Source organism: Neovison vison, chromosome 11, assembly GCF_020171115.1.
Source record: "Neovison vison isolate M4711 chromosome 11, ASM_NN_V1, whole genome shotgun sequence".
Lineage (NCBI taxonomy): Eukaryota > Metazoa > Chordata > Mammalia > Carnivora > Mustelidae > Neogale > Neogale vison.
The window spans coordinates 171,834,250-171,851,457 of record NC_058101.1 but is presented as its reverse complement, the minus strand read 5'-3'; the positions used below and the strand labels follow the sequence as shown (position 1 = coordinate 171,851,457).

At 37.6% G+C, this 17,208-nt stretch overlaps 1 protein-coding gene across 5 annotated transcripts in view; it reads left to right on the top strand.

Moving 5' to 3' along the window:
• Window positions 1-17,208, top strand: part of PSD3 (pleckstrin and Sec7 domain containing 3) — a 688,004-nt gene that overhangs the window by 387,604 nt on the left and 283,192 nt on the right. The window lies entirely within an intron of this gene.

Below are 17,208 nucleotides of genomic sequence, written 5' to 3'. Positions count from 1 at the left end.
TTTGCTCCAAGCTCACTGGCCCACTTCACATCATCCAGGTCTAGTGATTAGGATTGTTCCTTGTCCATTATCCATTTACTTCCCCCATATCCAGGAGTAGATAATTTATCTCACACTCCTTGTTCTATTCTTGCATTCATTTATTCCTTCCTCTGTTTATTAATATGTTCATATGTTCTGGAATCATTTATTAAGCAGTATTTACCTTTCTCATATTAACCATTACATGTTCACATTAAATTTTATAGTCACGCTGTAAAGAATTACAACGAGGTGTCTAGTTGTAATAGCACTGCTATTTGTTTTGTCTACTTAGTATGTTGTTGCCTCATTTTTCTTCTTCTGGTGATAGACCCCTTGATAATAGGCATAGTCATGCCTGAAAGCCAAGATCTCCACTCTGTATAATGTTTCTACTCTCATGTGTGGACCCAAACCTTAAGGTTATATTTTTATCTTCTTTTTAGTATATCCATTTTTTTAATGTCTGTTATTGTTTACTTTTGAAGGAATAATTTTCTATGTAACTTTCTTTATACATGTAGGCTTACAGTCCTTTACTTACATTAATATGGCTGTGATAGCAAATCACTGTTGTGGCAACAGCAGGCTTCCAGAGGTATTCTGATATGTATAGCTACAGAAGTTGCCTCTTAAATTAATTTCTGCTTCAGGGAACATGAGATTTAAAATCAATAAATGGTTTTTGCAGTGACAGTGTGTGGGAGAATAAACTCTTCTCTAAAAATTAAGTCAGAAGAAAAAAAAAACATGTCCTTAAAATATATTATTTTTATGTACTTGGCTTTCATAGGATTGTTTATTTATAAAGTGCTGCTGTGCTTTTCTATGTTTATAACTACAAACTTCATTATTTCATAAACAATGCAGTGCCACTGACGCACTCTTTGAGTTATTACTATATATGCAGCATTGGGAGAAATGGTGATGGAAATGCAGAAGGAATAAGTTTCTGTTCCTTTCCTTGAGAACTCTGTGAGTGTATATGTGTGTCTAGGTGTGTTTGTGTGTGTGCTTTTTATATTTGAGAATTAACAAAATAGAAAAGGAACTCGGTCATATGTCTTTCTGTATTTATTACAGGATGTTGTTTGGTGCTGGGCATTTAACAGATCTTCAGAAGAGAAGTGCCTATGTGACTAATTTGGATTACATTAAAATAGTTGACTGAAGGATCTTTTTAATGACTTGCTGTAAAATGAAAAAAAAATGCACTAGATGAAATCCAAAAATGAAAGAAAAATTACATCCATATTGGCACAAAGATTTGAGGAATTTGCATACCTAAGTGTTATTAATAGCATTTTGCTTTCTTGAAGATGAATAACAACAATAATATTGATGATTATGTCTAGTCTTTCCAGAGGAGCTAGATCACTGCTGTGATTTATAGCCGTACACCCTTCAGTTGCATCTGAATTCATGTACAGCCAAAGGAAGAAATACTGTGTCACTCCTGAGAGGCATGAGTTTGATGATGCTAAGTCAGTGTGGCAGGACTTTTTCCCTAGGCACCTATTTGTCCACTTACATGCTAGTGCTGTGGAATATATTTTGAAAGTATAAGTTCTGGTATTTGTCCTTGATTTTACAGTGTAAGTGGGGAAACAAACTGGATAATGTATATGCAACAACTAGCAAAGGACGTGACATTCTATAGTTGGTAACAAATTATGGGTTTTGCAGAAGAGTGCTGTAAAGAGTTCAGAAAATGAGAGCTTGGTGAATATGTGGTACTCCAGGGAAGCTCTATTTGGGTGATGAATTTTGAATGAGCCTAACAGATAGATGAGATTTAGACAGATGGGAAGGGTGCTTATGGTGAGGGGGAAGGGCATTCTGGGGTTAGAGAAGAGCAGGATTTGGGAAGGGAGAGGGAGCACAGTATTAGTGTTCGATAGCAGTAAAGTTGGCCAACCTGAGGTCCAACTGCACAGGTTAAGTGGTTACTGAGAGGATGTGACAGTAATGGGAGACAGTGGAAGAGCAACCTGGGGGGCTAAAAGAGGGTAGACATGCTTTCCTTCCCCCATACACTGTTGCTGACACTGCCATGTGCTCTCTGGAGATAGGACTAAAGGAGAGAGGATGGAGAGAAAGATTATCTGTCCTTTTCTTTAAAAATTAAGTTTATTCTTAGTGTAGATCATTTATTACTCAGCTGAAGGGAAACCTTTGATAAGGCCATCTAGGTAGAAATCTCAAGACTATCACCTGTGATTGGTGTTTATCCTGTGCTGAAAGAGAACATTATAAAAACATGTACATTTTTAGATTCTGGTTTAAGTTTGTCCTTGTGTTTGTCAGCTCTATAAAGTAGACCCAGCAAAGGAAGGCTGAGTGTTGCTTCTTTAAAAAAGGGAACAACCTGCTCCTTGTCGAATTAGGGAATCTCTAAGACTTTGTCACATACTTTTTAGTCCCACTGACATATTACTCCCACATCCTTGTGGGTAGTAAAGTTAAAATTTTTTAAATGTTCTTTGATCTTCCACCCACTGATCTAGTAGACATTTAAGTTCAATACTGCAGCTGGGAGAAAGGGGAGTTGAAATATAATTTATACCATTAAAAAAGGCCTCAGAAATCATAGTCTCTATGTCTGCACTAGTTTAGAAATTATAACAATAAATTGACTTCTGTTTTAGAATGTGTTGTTAGTCATCACACTTTAAATTACATGGAATTACTATTTGTGACCTACTTAAAACAGTTGTCCTTGTATTGGGAACAATATGTGTATAGCCATTGTTTGACTTGTAGGCCTTTTACAAAACTATCCTTTAATTGCAGCCATATTTTGAACTTCAAGAGGTTAAATGAATACTGACTGATTCTCAATGGACTGGATTTTATTGGGTGAAGAAGTGCAATGATTCAGAGAACTACTTAGTAAATAGTTAATAGCAAAAATGCCTCCCTTTTGCTCTGTATAAAGATAGGACATTTTCCAGAGTGATCATTTGTTTATGTGGAGTAATTCCTGGAGCAGGAGTCGAGAGACCCAGGCCCTCCCAAGCCATAAATGTACACTGTTATGTGGTCTTGGGCAAGTTACACACAGCTTCACTTTCTTCATGTATAAACTGTGACATTGCATTATCATCTCCCTAAATGTCTATCTTTTTAACTTTGAGGTTTTTATGGTCCTAGCCATACTACAGAACTCTGGAGGAGTATAAAAGTATCAATCCAGTGTTCCTTGGTCTCAGGGGGCTCCAGTCCTGGTTACCTGGGACATGGTTGACTCATCCAGGTAGACATTTGTAGGCATATCTCAAAATGAATCTTACGTCAATAGCACTTTGCCTCCCCCAGCCCTTTGGAGCCTCTCCTAGAAATTTCATAGATTTTATTCAGAAATAATAAATCCTTAAACGGAAACTATTAAGATTATTTTTGGGAAAAAAAAAATACCAGAAGTTGCATACATCTTGTTCTGCTAGCCAGAAGTGAGTGCTTGGGGGTGGGGGTGGGGTGAGAAGGGCTTTGTTCTCAGAGGGACATAGACAGTGGGCAAAGTGGGCAAAGGCTTCTTTCACCAAGAAAACTGGTAAAATGTTCATGATTTAATCTCTTTGTTCACATTGGCTGATGAGGCTTATGCCTCAGTACAAATATTTTTATCTTCATACTTGCTTTTAAAATAAAGGCTCATTTTGGCTTCCCCCAAATTCTGAGGAAGAATGATATAAAACAGGAAAAATTAGAGGTGCCTCTGTGGCTCAGTCAGTAAAGCATAGGACTCTTGATTTTAGGTGCAGATCACAATCTCAGGGTCGTGAAGTAAAGCCCCAAGTAGGGCTCCATGCTGGGCATGGAGCCTGCTTAAGATTCTCTCTGTGCCCTTCCTCCACCCAACCCCCCCACTTGTGTACACACACTCTCCCTCAAAAAGAAAAAAAGGTAGAAGCAATTAAAACCTTTAAAATATCACCACTGCTGATAAACCACTGTTTTTGAAAATGACCTTTGAACCTTCTTTGCTTTTCTTTAAGACTTGAGTTGTTGTAATTATGTGTATATTTAAAGCGTGTTACATGAGTGCATCTGCATCCCTGCTTATGGGTATTGTATGCCATCTGCAGAGCACTGTGGGGGTGGTCAGGCAGGGAGGAGGGTTTCATACTAGATCGGATTTTTCTTTCAGTTTTTCTGGCAGATTTCAATACGAACTTCTTTAAGAATCTGTCATTTTTCTTTTCTTCTGGTCAGTTTGCATATAATGATTTGTTTCTATTCCATCAAGGGCTTCTCATTTTTGCTGCTTTTTGCCAACCCTAAATAGCTATAAAAACATATAATTCCAGGTAGTTTGAAGACATGGTTACAGGTTTTTTTTTTTCTTTTAAGTTTTGTTTGTTTTACTCAACAAAATTATACTGTTTTCCAAGGTTTATATTAAAATATGTTGTCAATTCAAAGGGTCTTAAGAGGTTCAGAGTGCAGGTCTGCCAAAAGTGTAATCCAGTAAACATCTGGTGGTTCAGATAGGTAGGAATGATTGGAATGTGCCTATGTGCTTTATTAATAAGGGTTATGTTTTTGTATCCAAGCTCTGAGCTTCTTTTTATTTTCCAACGTGCCCCTCTACTTGCAGAATATCTCTGCAGATTTTCCTTGTACAAATCAGTTTTTGCCATATTGGATATGGCATTTATCCTTGATGGGTTGGGTCAGAATGGGACAGTCTTAATTACCTGTAGGTCTCCATATTTTACACTTTGGACACTATGGACAAAATTTACATATCTTTTTCTGTATTACAGTGAGAGAAATAACAATACATCACTGAACAGAGTAGATATTTCTGTTTTTAAAATTTGAGTATAGTTGCCACGAAGTGTTATATTAGTTCCAGGTATATAACATGGTGACTTGACAAGCTTATATATTATGCTGTGCTCAACACAATTGTAGGTACCATCTGTCACCATACAATGCTATAACAATGTCATTGACTATATCCCTTATGATGTGCCATTACTTATTCATTCCATAACTGGAAGTCTGTATCTCCTGCTCCCCTTCACCCATTTTGACCATCCAGCCCCCTACCCTCTCTCCTCTGGCACCTATTGAGTTTGTTCTCTGTATTTATAGGTCTGATTCTGCTTTTTGTTTGTTTTTTCATTTGTTTTTTTTTTAGATTCCACATTTGAGTGAAATCATATAGTATTTGTCTTTCTCTGACTGACTTTTTTCACTTATACCCGTCTAGGTCTATCTATGTTGTCACAAATGTCAAAATCTCATCATTTTTATGGCTGCGTAGTATTCCATTGTGTGTTTTATACATATATAGGCTTATATAGTCATAGCTTCCTTACCTGTTTTCTTCTCTATGGACACTTAGATTGCTTCCATCTCTTGGCTAGTGTAAATAACACTGCAGTACACATGGGCTGGCATATATACTATTGAATTAGTGTCTTCATATTCTTTGAGCATTTACCCAAATTTGGGTAAATGCTCAAAGAATATGAAACTGTCTTCACAGTGACTGAACCAGTTTGTATTCCTACCAACAGTGCACAAGGGTTCTTTTTTCTCCACATCCTCACCAAAACTTGTTGTTTCTTGAGCTTTTTGATTTTAGCCATTCTGATAGGTATAAGGTGATAACTCATTGTAGTTTTGATTTGCATTTCCCTGATGATGAGTGAAGTTGAGCATCTTTTCATATGTCTGCTGCCATCGGTAGAAGACTGCTGGACAGTCTTCTTCGGAGAAATTTTTCATGTCTTCTGCCTATTTTTTATTAGATAATTTGTTTTGGGTTTTTTCTTTCTTTCTTTTTTTTTTTTTTTGTTTTTTTAGTGGTGTTGAATTATATACATTCCTTATATATTTTGGATATTAACTCTTTATCAGATATGTCATTTGCAAATATCTTTTCCCATTCAGTAGGTTGTCTTTTAGTTTTCTTGATTGTTTCCTTCATTGTACAAAAGCTTTTAATTTTGGTGTAGTCATAATAGTTTATTTTTGCCTTCCCTTGCCTTAGGAGACTTATCTAGGAAAATGTTGCTGTGGCCATTGTCAGAGAAATTATTGTCTGTGTCCTGTTCTAGGATTTTATGTTTTCAGATCATTCATCGATTTTGTTTATTTTTGTTTTAGTCCATGTAGTTGTCCAGTTTTCCCAGCACCATTTATTGAAGAGACTATCTTTTCTCCGTTGTATTTTCTTGCCTCCTTTGTCATAGATTAACTGACCAGATAAGTGGGGGCTTATTTCTGGGTTTTCTGTTCAGTTCCATTAATCTATGTATCTGTTTTTGTGCCAGTATCACACTATTTTGATTTCTACAGCTTTGTGATAGAGCTTGAAATGTGGAGCTTTGTTGTTCTTCCTCAGGATCACTTTGACTATTCAGGGCCTTTTATGGTTCCATACAAATTTTAAGATTCATTTTTCTAGTTCTGTGAAAAATGGGATTGCATAGAATCTGTAGATTGTTTTGGATAGTATGGGCATTTAAACAATACTAAATCTTCCAATCTGTGAGCATGGAATAGCTTTCCATTTTTTGTGTCATCTTCAATTTCTTTCATCAGTGTTTTAAACTTTTCAGAGCATGGGTTTATTCCTAGGTATTTTATTCTTTTTGGTGTAATCATAAATGGGATTGTGTTCTTAATTTCTCTTTCTGCTACTTTGTTATTTATGTATAGAAATGCTGCTGATTTCTGTGTATTAATTTTGTATACTACAACTTTACTGAATTAATTACTTCTAGCAGTTTTTTAGTGGAGTGTTTAGGATTTTATGTATAGCATTATGTTATCTGCAAATAGTGATGGTTTACTTCTTTCTTTTTTAAGATGTTTATTTATTTATTTGAGAGACAGTGAGAGAGAGCATGAGTGAGGAGAAGGTCAGGGGGAGAAGCAGACTCCCCATGGAGCTGGGAGCCCGATGTGGGACTCCGGGACTCCGGGATCATGACCTGGGCTGAAGGCAGTCATCCAGCCAACTGAGCCACCAGGCGTCCCGGTTTAACTACTTCTTTACCAATATGGATGCCTCAGATTTCTTTTTCTTGTCTGATTGCTGTGGCTAGGACTTGTAGTATTGTGTTGAATAAAAGTAGCAGGTTTAGACATTGTCTTATTTCTGATTTAGAGGAAAAGCTTTTAGTTTTTCACCATTGAATATGAAGTTAGCAGTGTTTTTCATATATAACCTTTATTATGTTGAGGTATGTGCCCTCTACACCCACTTTGTTGAGAGTTTTTATCATGAATGGATATTGAATTTTGTCAAGTGCTCTTTTTGCATCTGTTGAGATGATCATATGATCTTTGTCCTGTTTAGTTGATGTGATATGTCATGTTGATTGATACTGAACCATCTTTGCATCCCCACAGTAAATCCTACTTTGGTCATGGTGAATGATCCTTTTAAAATATTGTTGAATGTCGTTTGGCAGTATTTTGTTGAGGATTTTTGCATCTATCTTCCTCATGAATATTGGCTTGTAGTTTTCTTTCCTTGTCATTTTGTCTGGTTTTGATATCAGGGTAATGCTGGTGACTTCTACTTTTTAGTTACATGTGTTAGTATATGCTTACTTACCTATTACCTCAAAATCTTTGGCAAAACAAAATATAAAATACTGAGTTTGCTATATATATGTATGTTATCTTCCTACGAAGTTCCTACAAGTTCCTACAAAGCTATTTGGTTAAAATGAAACTACTTGATCATAAAAGAGGAGATGTAAGCAGTTTTAAGAATAAAAATAAAATAGCCTAGAACAAGCAAGTCAGTCTTTCTCAGAGTTGGAGTTGTTCACAGATAAAATGTACTGCCCCTGTAAGTGTGGTTTCCTTGACTTGAAAGTGTTCAAGCATTGTTTGGGCACTTAGCTGGGGTCTGAAGGAGAGGTACATCTAAAAGAATAGTTGGACTAAATGACTTTAAACTCTTTCTCAAATAAGATCCTATGGTATATAGTTCATTACAGTTTAATACAGATATGAATGTTGTTCTAAGCAAGATGACTAGTGATACATAATAAAGAAGATGCCTTTAAAGATGTCTTCTGCTTCTGCCCTTGCTGCTTATGTGGCTTGAGAATTGTTGTTGTTGTTGTTTTCCTTAGGAGTCTTCTAAAACATGGGATAAGGTAAAAGCCTGGATTTAGTTATTTCCTCAGGCTGAACAATGTCACATTTTAAAATTTTTTTCTAAGGACTTTATCTTTTGTCAAATAATCCAGTACAGCCTGATTAGGAGGAACTTTATAATTAAAATCATCCTCATATTACAGATAAGGCAGTTGAGGTGTTTAAGTGAGGAACATTTCTGAATTCCTGAAGTCTGACTCCAGAGTCTTAACTTTGATTTTATATTTTATACTGTCCTTTTATTTTTTTTTAAAGATTGTATTTATTTATTTGAGAGAGAGAGAGAGTAGAGAGCACAAACAGGGATTGGGGGAGATGGGCAGAGGGAGAGGAAGAAACAGACTCCTCACTGAGCAGGGAACCCAATGTTGGTTTGATCCCATCACCCTGACTGAGATCATGACCTGAGCTGAAAGCAGATGCTTAACTGCCTGAGCCACCAAGGCATCCCTATACTACCTTTTTAGAAACAGGATAAATCTCATAAAGAATCTGGCAGTTTTGTTAAAGATGATTCCTTAGTGATCTTGGTGATACTAATCTACTAATCATCTCACTTGACATCTTAAAAAAAAAAAGAACTTTATATACGTTACCCACCAAACATATTACTTGGAAAGTCTCAGTGGAATCTAGTCTATCCCTCTCCCAAGGCGCCTCCTAGAAACTTGTTTATTAGCTGGAACAGGGCAGAGTGCTTCTGAAGCAGGTGCATGCCTATCAGTAGTCCTAGACACCTAATTTTCAATCTCTGTCTTCATTCTTTCCTATTAGCCTCTTTCTCCTGATCTAAGATAACTGTTATCACTTATATTCCTTAATCCTCTGTTCTCACAAGTTCTCTGCATCAGCTGACTGACAGTTTTACAGATGTCTGTGTCAGTTGGGTAGAGTCTGAAGTTCTGTGATGTCTGTTTTTGCACATTGTCTAGGCATTTGTGCTAAACTCTGCTCTCCTTTTTTACCTTCTCTTTTTTTTAACCTGTTTTTCCCATTTTAGTTCTGTTTTTTTTTAATTTTTTTTTCACACCAAATTCCTTTACCTTCAAACTCATTATATCTCTAAGTTAGAAAATCTCCCTCACTTCCTACTTCCTTCTTCCATCATCTCCTGTTTTTCTCCTACCTGTTTTTTTAATCTCCTAGGGGCTTTTAAGGTTTTTACTTCAGATTGTATGACCTTTCAGGTCTTCGAAGACCTTATACGGGGGCACCTGGGTGGCTCAGTGGTTTAAGCCTCTGCCTTCAGCTCAGGTCATGATCTCAGGGTCCTGGGATCGAGCCCCACATCGGGCTCTCTGCTCAGCGGGGAGCCTGCTTCCCCCTCTCTCTCTGCCTGCCTCTCTGCCTACTTGTGATCTCTCTCTATCTATCAAATAAATAAATAAAAATCAAAAAAAAAAAAGAAGACCTTATACTGAAGAACACAGCTGAGACATGACAATATGTAGTATTGATGTGTTTTCTTTTTACTAATATTTTTACTGACTATAAAATTTGTTAAACGTTTGTTATAAGAGATATTTAAACTATTAAAGCTTGTTTAAAAAAATAAATGCTGTCAGAGTACCTTGGTGGCTCAGTTGATTAAGCAACTGCCTTTGGCTCAGGTCATGATCCTGGAGTCCCACATCAGGCTCCCAGCTCCATGGGGAGTTTGCTTCTCCCTCTGACCTTCTCCCCTCTCGTGCTCTCTCTCACTGTCTCTGTCTCAAATAAATAAATAAAAATCTTTTTTTAAAATAACAGTCTGGGTAGCTCAGTGAGTTAAAGCCTCTGCCTTCAGCTCAGGTCATGATCCCAGGGTTCTAGGATTGAGCCCTGCATTGGGCTCTCTGCTCGGCGGGGAGCCTGCTTCCCCTCTCTCTCCCTGCTTGTGGTCTCTGTCTTCAAATAAATAAATAAAGTCTTTAAAAAAAAATGCCTTCAGTATTCCTATAGCCCAGAGATAATATTTTTGAATATGTCCTTCTAGTCCTTTTTAACTGTGAAGCTGAATGATTTAACCTCTTAGTAATCCCTGCCTTTGCCTACTTTCTTAGAAAAAGGAAAACCCTAAAAAGCACCTAACAGTATGCTTAAGTTACAAGTCTTTCATAATTTCTTATGAGGAAAAAAAGGTATATGTGAGCATGTAATGGATAACATGGGAAAACAGATAAATGTTGCTGGATGATTCTAGAGAAATGAAGATGAATGAATAAATGGATGAAAGGAAAAAATAAAGAGTGTGAATGTAAAAGAATGTCATTTACACTGCAGTGCTTTATAAGGGTGGTCTTTCAGGAGATGGAGGTGGGTTGTGAGTGTGGGAGCAGAAGCAGGAGGTAAGAAACAATCAAAGCCAGCTGACAACAGAAGGTTCATCAAGGGCTTACTGGAGCCAATGTGAAACATATCCCCTCTCTACCAAATATTTTTGAAAAATATTATATTAAATCCAGGTACAAAAGTAGAAAGGGATGCACAGGAGTGTGACTTCCAGAGGTAGGACATACTGGGCACCCAAAAGTTTGGCTACCGTAAAACTTTCTGAGCCATTTTGGAAACTTAGTCTGAACCCTATGGAACATTTTCTCTGTTCTTTATTTACCAGGCCTCACCTTGTCTACTTTAGTGTATGTAGGGGAGCTGGCATAGGCGGAAGTTTGCTAAATGGAAAGAATGATTCAACATGTGTGGAAAAAAACAAAACACCAAAACAGGCAGTATGGGGGGGAAAAAGCCAAATAGTGTTTGTTTGTTTGTTTGTTTGACTCTTGTCAAAATGACAAGAATTCATCAAAGCCAGTATTGTGGTAGCTTTAGAGAAAAGGCAAAAGAAATTATATAAATAACTAATAAACAAATACGTGAAATAGATAATATATCAAAGGGTATTTAAAACTGACTCCCTTTCTGCAGTTTTGCTCTACGTTTTCTTTTTAATTGGAGCAAAATATGTTTAGACTCAAAAGGTTAAGATATTATAATTGTAAAAATAAAAGCAAATTAGAATGTTTTGACCACAGTTAAGATGTGTCATCTCACACCAGTAACAGATATTCCTGGTAGAAGCATGACAATTACTAAACTAGGTATATACTTAAGGAAAGTTCCCCTAGTCCCCATTCTGGAACATTTTTTAAATTGACATTTTCTTCTAAATGGCTTCACTCCTTATGAAAAAAAAAATAGGTCTCTTATAAATGGGACAGTAGGGTGAAATGCTTACTACCTGAAAAAAAAAATTGAGAAACAGGATTTACTTTAATTGTTTATTTATTTTTATTTAATCCAGTTGTTTTGCTTTTGATTTGTGTACTGGAGAAGAAAACAAAAAACCTTTGATGATATTGGAACTCCTTTTAAAAAGGCTGATTTCATTTCTTCTGGCTAATTTTCATTTTCTTTTCTAACTGCTGTTTTTTCATGTTTGGAGAACTTAAGGTTTCTAAGTCTAGAGGTTTAATTTTTTTTTTTAATTTTATTTATTGTTTTTGAAGTAGGTGCATCCTTATTAACCACATCTCTTCGGAGTCTGGCAGGAGACTATGGCCAGGGTTGGGCTGCCCTTGTGACTCCCCTCTGTGTCCTGGGGAAGGTGGAGATGATCATATTAACACCTCTGTCTCTGTGACATAGATATAAATTGAAAGATACTACCTTGTAGTCCTTTCTTTTGAGTTCTAATATTCTTATTCTGTATGAGATCAAATTAGCCATTTTTAAACCATGTGTGTTTTTAAACCATTGACTTAAATCAGATATAGGGAATAGTTTATAAAACTATAAATTGGTCTAATATAAAGGTTAATCAGATCATGTTACTCCCTGGTTAAAACTCTTCATTGTATAACTTCCCTCCACACTTAGAAAAATAGATTTAGACTCCTTATCAAGATCTGCAAGGCTCATATGACCAGACTCCTGATACCGATCCCCTAACCTTACCCCCACTTCATCTCTTGCCGATTTTTTCTTACTACACGAACTTCAGCCACACAGGATTTTTTGCCCCTCTGTGAATACACTAAGCACCTTCCCATTCTCAGCTGTTTCATTGTTTCACAGACTTGGAACATTCTTCCTTTCACTGGCTCCTCCTCGTTGATTAGCAGCCTGCTCAAAAATTGGATTCTCTGGCATCTGGGCCTCCTCAGTGCCTGGAAAGGGAAAAATTGTATTTCCTTTAGTCCTTGCTACCCAGATTCTGATCTGTGATTTAGGTTTGGCCCTCAGAACTCCAAGTGAGATGAACATGAGGCATAAAGAGGCTGAGTCTGCTTGTAATCATGGTGTTCTCTCTGCTACAGTTTCGTTTTTGTGGCTTCTGCGGCAGATGTCCAAGTGTCTGCTGCTTGTCTACCTCCCCAGAGTCAGGATGTGGGTGCCAGTCATGGTGGAGGTCAGGGGGTTCTGGTGGCAGCACTGTCCTCATCCTGGTTGGGGCCGTGGCTCCTCTAGTGGTACAGGTCTGTGGGATGGCCCTGGGACTATAGCCTGGACACTCAGCCTGGATTTTTTCATTAGCCCTTCTAGTAATCTGTAAACTGTTTAATGTTTGATAAATCACAGTCTTAAACTTCCTAAGTAGATTCCTTTCTCTGCACTTGCACCCTGACCACTATTTGTTCTGGGCCTACCCTCTCAAGTAGCACATACTCACCCCCACCGTTACATTCTGTTCTTTTACCTTACTCCGTGTTCTCCATAATGCTTCAACAACCTGGAATGATTCATGTTTTCACTTATTCATAACGTTAACTGCTTTCCTCACTGAAATCTATGTTCTGTGAGGGTAAATGCTTTGTATTTTCCTTGTGCCCATCTATACCTAGAATAATGCCTGACACATAGTAGAGTCTCAGTATGTGCTTATTGAATGAATTTCTATGCCACCTCCAGTTTTGGGGTAGCTTCTGAGAGAATTGAGAGAGAAACTGAAGACTGGAATGGGATTTGTAAAAATAAAAAAGAAAGAAAGAAAAAGAAAAGAAAAGAAAAGAAAACAAGCATTACTAGTAAGTGATACTCGTCATGGGCTGTAGAGCAGCAAGGCCTATGTTTGCCATGCCTGCCATAGATTTTCACAGCTGACATAGAGCGTTGATACCTGTGTTTGGAAAGCATTTTCAATATTTTTAAATAATCTTAAATAGTATTTTTAAAAGTCTGTTCTGTTTAGGGGCACTTAGGTAGCTCAGTTGTTAAGTGTCTGCCTTTGGCTCAGTTCATGATCCCAGGGTCCTGGCATTGAGCCCTGCATTGGGCTCCCTGCTCAGCAGGGAGTCTGCTTCTCCCTCTCCCACTTCCCCTGCTTGTGTTCCCCTCTCTCTGTCTCTCTCTCTGTGTCAAATTAATTAATAATAATTATTATTTTTTATTTATTTTTATTTTTTTTCTCAATTTATTTATTTTCAGAAAAACATTATTCATTATTTTTTTACCACACCCAGTGCTCCATGCAAGCCATGCCCTCTATAATACCCACCACCTGGTACCCCAACCTCCCACCCCCCCACCGCCACTTCAGACCCCTCAGATTGTTTTTCAGAGTCCATAGTCTCTCATGGTTCACCTCCCCTTCCAATTTACCCAAATTCCCTACTCCTCTCTAACGCCCGTTGTCCTCCATGCTATTTGTTATGCTCCACAAATAAGTGAAACCATATGATAATTGACTCTCTCTGCTTGACTTATTTCACTCAGCATAATCTCTTCCAGTCCCGTCCATGTTGCTACAAAAGTTGGGTATTCATCCTTTCTGATGGAGGCATAATACTCCATAGTGTATATGGACCACATCTTCCTTATCCGTTCATCCGTTGAAGGGCATCTTGGTTCTTTCCATAGTTTGGCGACCGTGGCCATTGCTGCTATAAACATTGGGGTACAGATGGCCCTTCTTTTCACGACATCTGTGTCTTTGGGGTAAATACCCAGGAGTGCAATTGCAGGGTCATAGGGAAGCTCTATTTTTAATTTCTTGAGGAATCTCCACACTGTTCTCCAAAGAGGCTGCACCAACTTGCATTCCCACCAACAGTGTAAGAGGGTTCCCCTTTCTCCACATCCTCTCCAACACATGTTGTTTCCTGTTTTGTTAATTTTGGCCATTCTAACTGGTGTAAGGTGATATCTCAATGTGGTTTTAATTTGAATCTCCCTGAGGGCTAATGATGATGAACATTTTTTCATGTGTCTGATAGCTATTTGTATGTCTTGATTGGAGAAGTGTCTGTTCATATCTTCTGCCCATTTTTTAATGTGTTTGCCTGTTTCGTGTGTGTTGAGTTTGAGGAGTTCATTATAGATCCTGGATATCAACCTTTTGTCTGTACTGTCATTTGCAAATATCTTCTCCCATTCCGTGGGTTGCCTCTTTGTTTTTTTGACTGTTTCCTTTTTTTTAAAAATTTTACGTTTAGCAAACATTACAGATAAGTCTTTAGACTAGTCTCTAGAAACAGATCACATTTTAAAATTACTGTTAATTTTTAAGCTAGGTAATTTAGAGTTTGTAGAGTGCTTACCTTTCCTGAACAATCTAAATTAGGATAATTTAAAGAATAGCAAAATATTCTTTTCTTAAAGTGTTTCATAATTTGTAGATGGACAATAAGTACATACATGAATACACTGATAAAATAAATGGCCTAAAATTGGGTTTTCAGATCTGCTTAGACTTTTGCTTTTTAAATTACAGGTTAGCAGATCATTAAATCAATCTAGTGTTTTTTTAATACCACTTCTTTCATTAAAATGGAATCAAAAAGAATATAGTACATATAGGAAAGTAAGTGTTTCTGAAATTTTTGTTTCAGATATATATATGTGTGTGTCTTGTATGTGCTGGATCATGAGGAAAGTGTTGTTAATGAATATTAGAGTAAAAACTTCCTGAAAAAACATGGAGAGACAGCTGTATTGTCCACAGCTCATTAGTTATGGCTCTGAAGTACTGCTAAGATTAAAAGTTAGAAATTTGTCTATGGGTAAACTTACTGTTTTTTAAAGCCCCCAACTATCACACCCTACTCAACCAAACAGAAACTGCACTCCCTGCCCTCCAGAGAAGACAGATTGGTATTTATCTGTTTCTATTCAAGCACTCTTTTGGGGGCTCTTACTTCCCATTCCAAACTTTCCAGTCTCCATGACGAGTGTAATAATTTTTCTCTATCTTGTTTCATTTCCAGTGAGACTTACCTTAGTATAAGAAGCTGAAATTAGCAGAAGGTAATAGACATAAGACCAAGCTAATGGACTGTGAATCCCAGCTCTACTACTACTGCCCCGGGAATGTTACTAAATGTTTTGAGTCTTGCTGTATCTATGGAATATGGGAATGATGACAGTATCCATCTCATAGTCTTAACACTTTTTTTTTTTTCCCAGTAATTTTTTAAAACAGGTGCTCAGGACTGTGCCTTGCAATAGTACTAAGTGGGTTTGCTGCAGAGCGGCCGCCCATAAATCCTAAGCCTCCCTGCCCTGAAACTATGAAGTGAATGTGGTCAGAAATCAATTGCACAGATATTTTTTGAGAATCCCCTGCTCACCTGTTGCTGTGGGGAATACGGGAGAAGGTTTCAAGGAGTTTGTAGTTCCTACAGAGGAAAAGTCTCATATACTTGAGGTGTGAGTGGAACAGAATAACTGGTATTCATGAGCCCTCAGGGAGATTCAAATTAAAACCACATTGAGATATCACCTTACACCAGTTAGAATGGCCAAAATTAACAAAACAGGAAACAACATGTGTTGGAGAGGATGTGGAGAAAGGGGAACCCTCTTACACTGTTGGTGGGAATGCAAGTTGGTGCAGCCTCTTTGGAGAACAGTGTGGAGATTCCTCAAGAAATTAAAAATAGAGCTTCCCTATGACCCTGCAATTGCACTCCTGGGTATTTACCCCAAAGACACAGATGTCGTGAAAAGAAGGGCCATCTGTACCCCAATGTTTATAGCAGCAATGGCCACGGTCGGCAAACTATGGAAAGAACCAAGATGCCCTTCAACGGATGAATGGATAAGGAAGATGTGGTCCATATACACTATGGAGTATTATGCCTCCATCAGAAAGGACGAATACCCAACTTTTGTAGCAACATGGACGGGACTGGAAGAGATTATGCTGAGTGAAATCAGTCAAGCAGAGAGAGTCAATTATCATATGGTTTCACTTATTTGTGGAGCATAACAAATAGCATGGAGGACAACGGGCGTTAGAGAGGAGTAGGGAATTTGGGTAAATTGGAAGGGGAGGTGAACCATGAGAGACTATGGACTCTGAAAAACAGTCTGAGGGGTTTGAAGTGGCGGGGGGGTGGGAGGTTGGGGTACCAGGTGGTGGGTATTATAGAGGGCATGGCTTGCATGGAGCACTGGGTGTGGTGAAAAAATAATGAATAATGTTTTTCTGAAAATAAATAAATTGGAAAAAAAAATAAATTAAAAAAAAAAAAGAATAACTGGTATTGCTGTTGTGAATTAGAAAGGAAGGAATAGGGTTCCTGGAAAGAGAGGAGGGTGAGCTTGAGGTGTTTTTTGAATGATTCCTTGCCGCTTTCTATCCTAAAAATGAAATCTGAATCCCAGTTTGTTAATTTACTGACTTAAGTAGCTATCAGAACTGTTTTAGAAGCAGATTGTTTTCCATTGGTTAAAACTATGAAACTATATAATATTCAGTAGATTGTTTGACTGGGGTGGCATCAGGACAGAGAGGGTTAGATGAATTGAATGTTTAATGTCATTGAGCTAATAAGGCAGCTTGATAGAGGTATTTCTAATAGGGATGGGTGTGCACTGGACCACAAACCTCAGAGTTCCTTAGCTACGGCTTCTGTATCCATCTCTATGCTTGGAGATTGCCAGTTGGACCAAAAATATATCTAAGCTCACTAGCTGAGGCTTTTTTTCTAGACTGTACATGGTTAGGCACTGCCAGTGCTTTTGTGTATGGCTCTTTTGCTCTTCTTTCTTGGCTAACAAATAGCTGACAGGAAGTTATTTCTTTAGATATTGTAATATATGCAGTGAAGGTGAATCCTTCTAGCTTGTTGA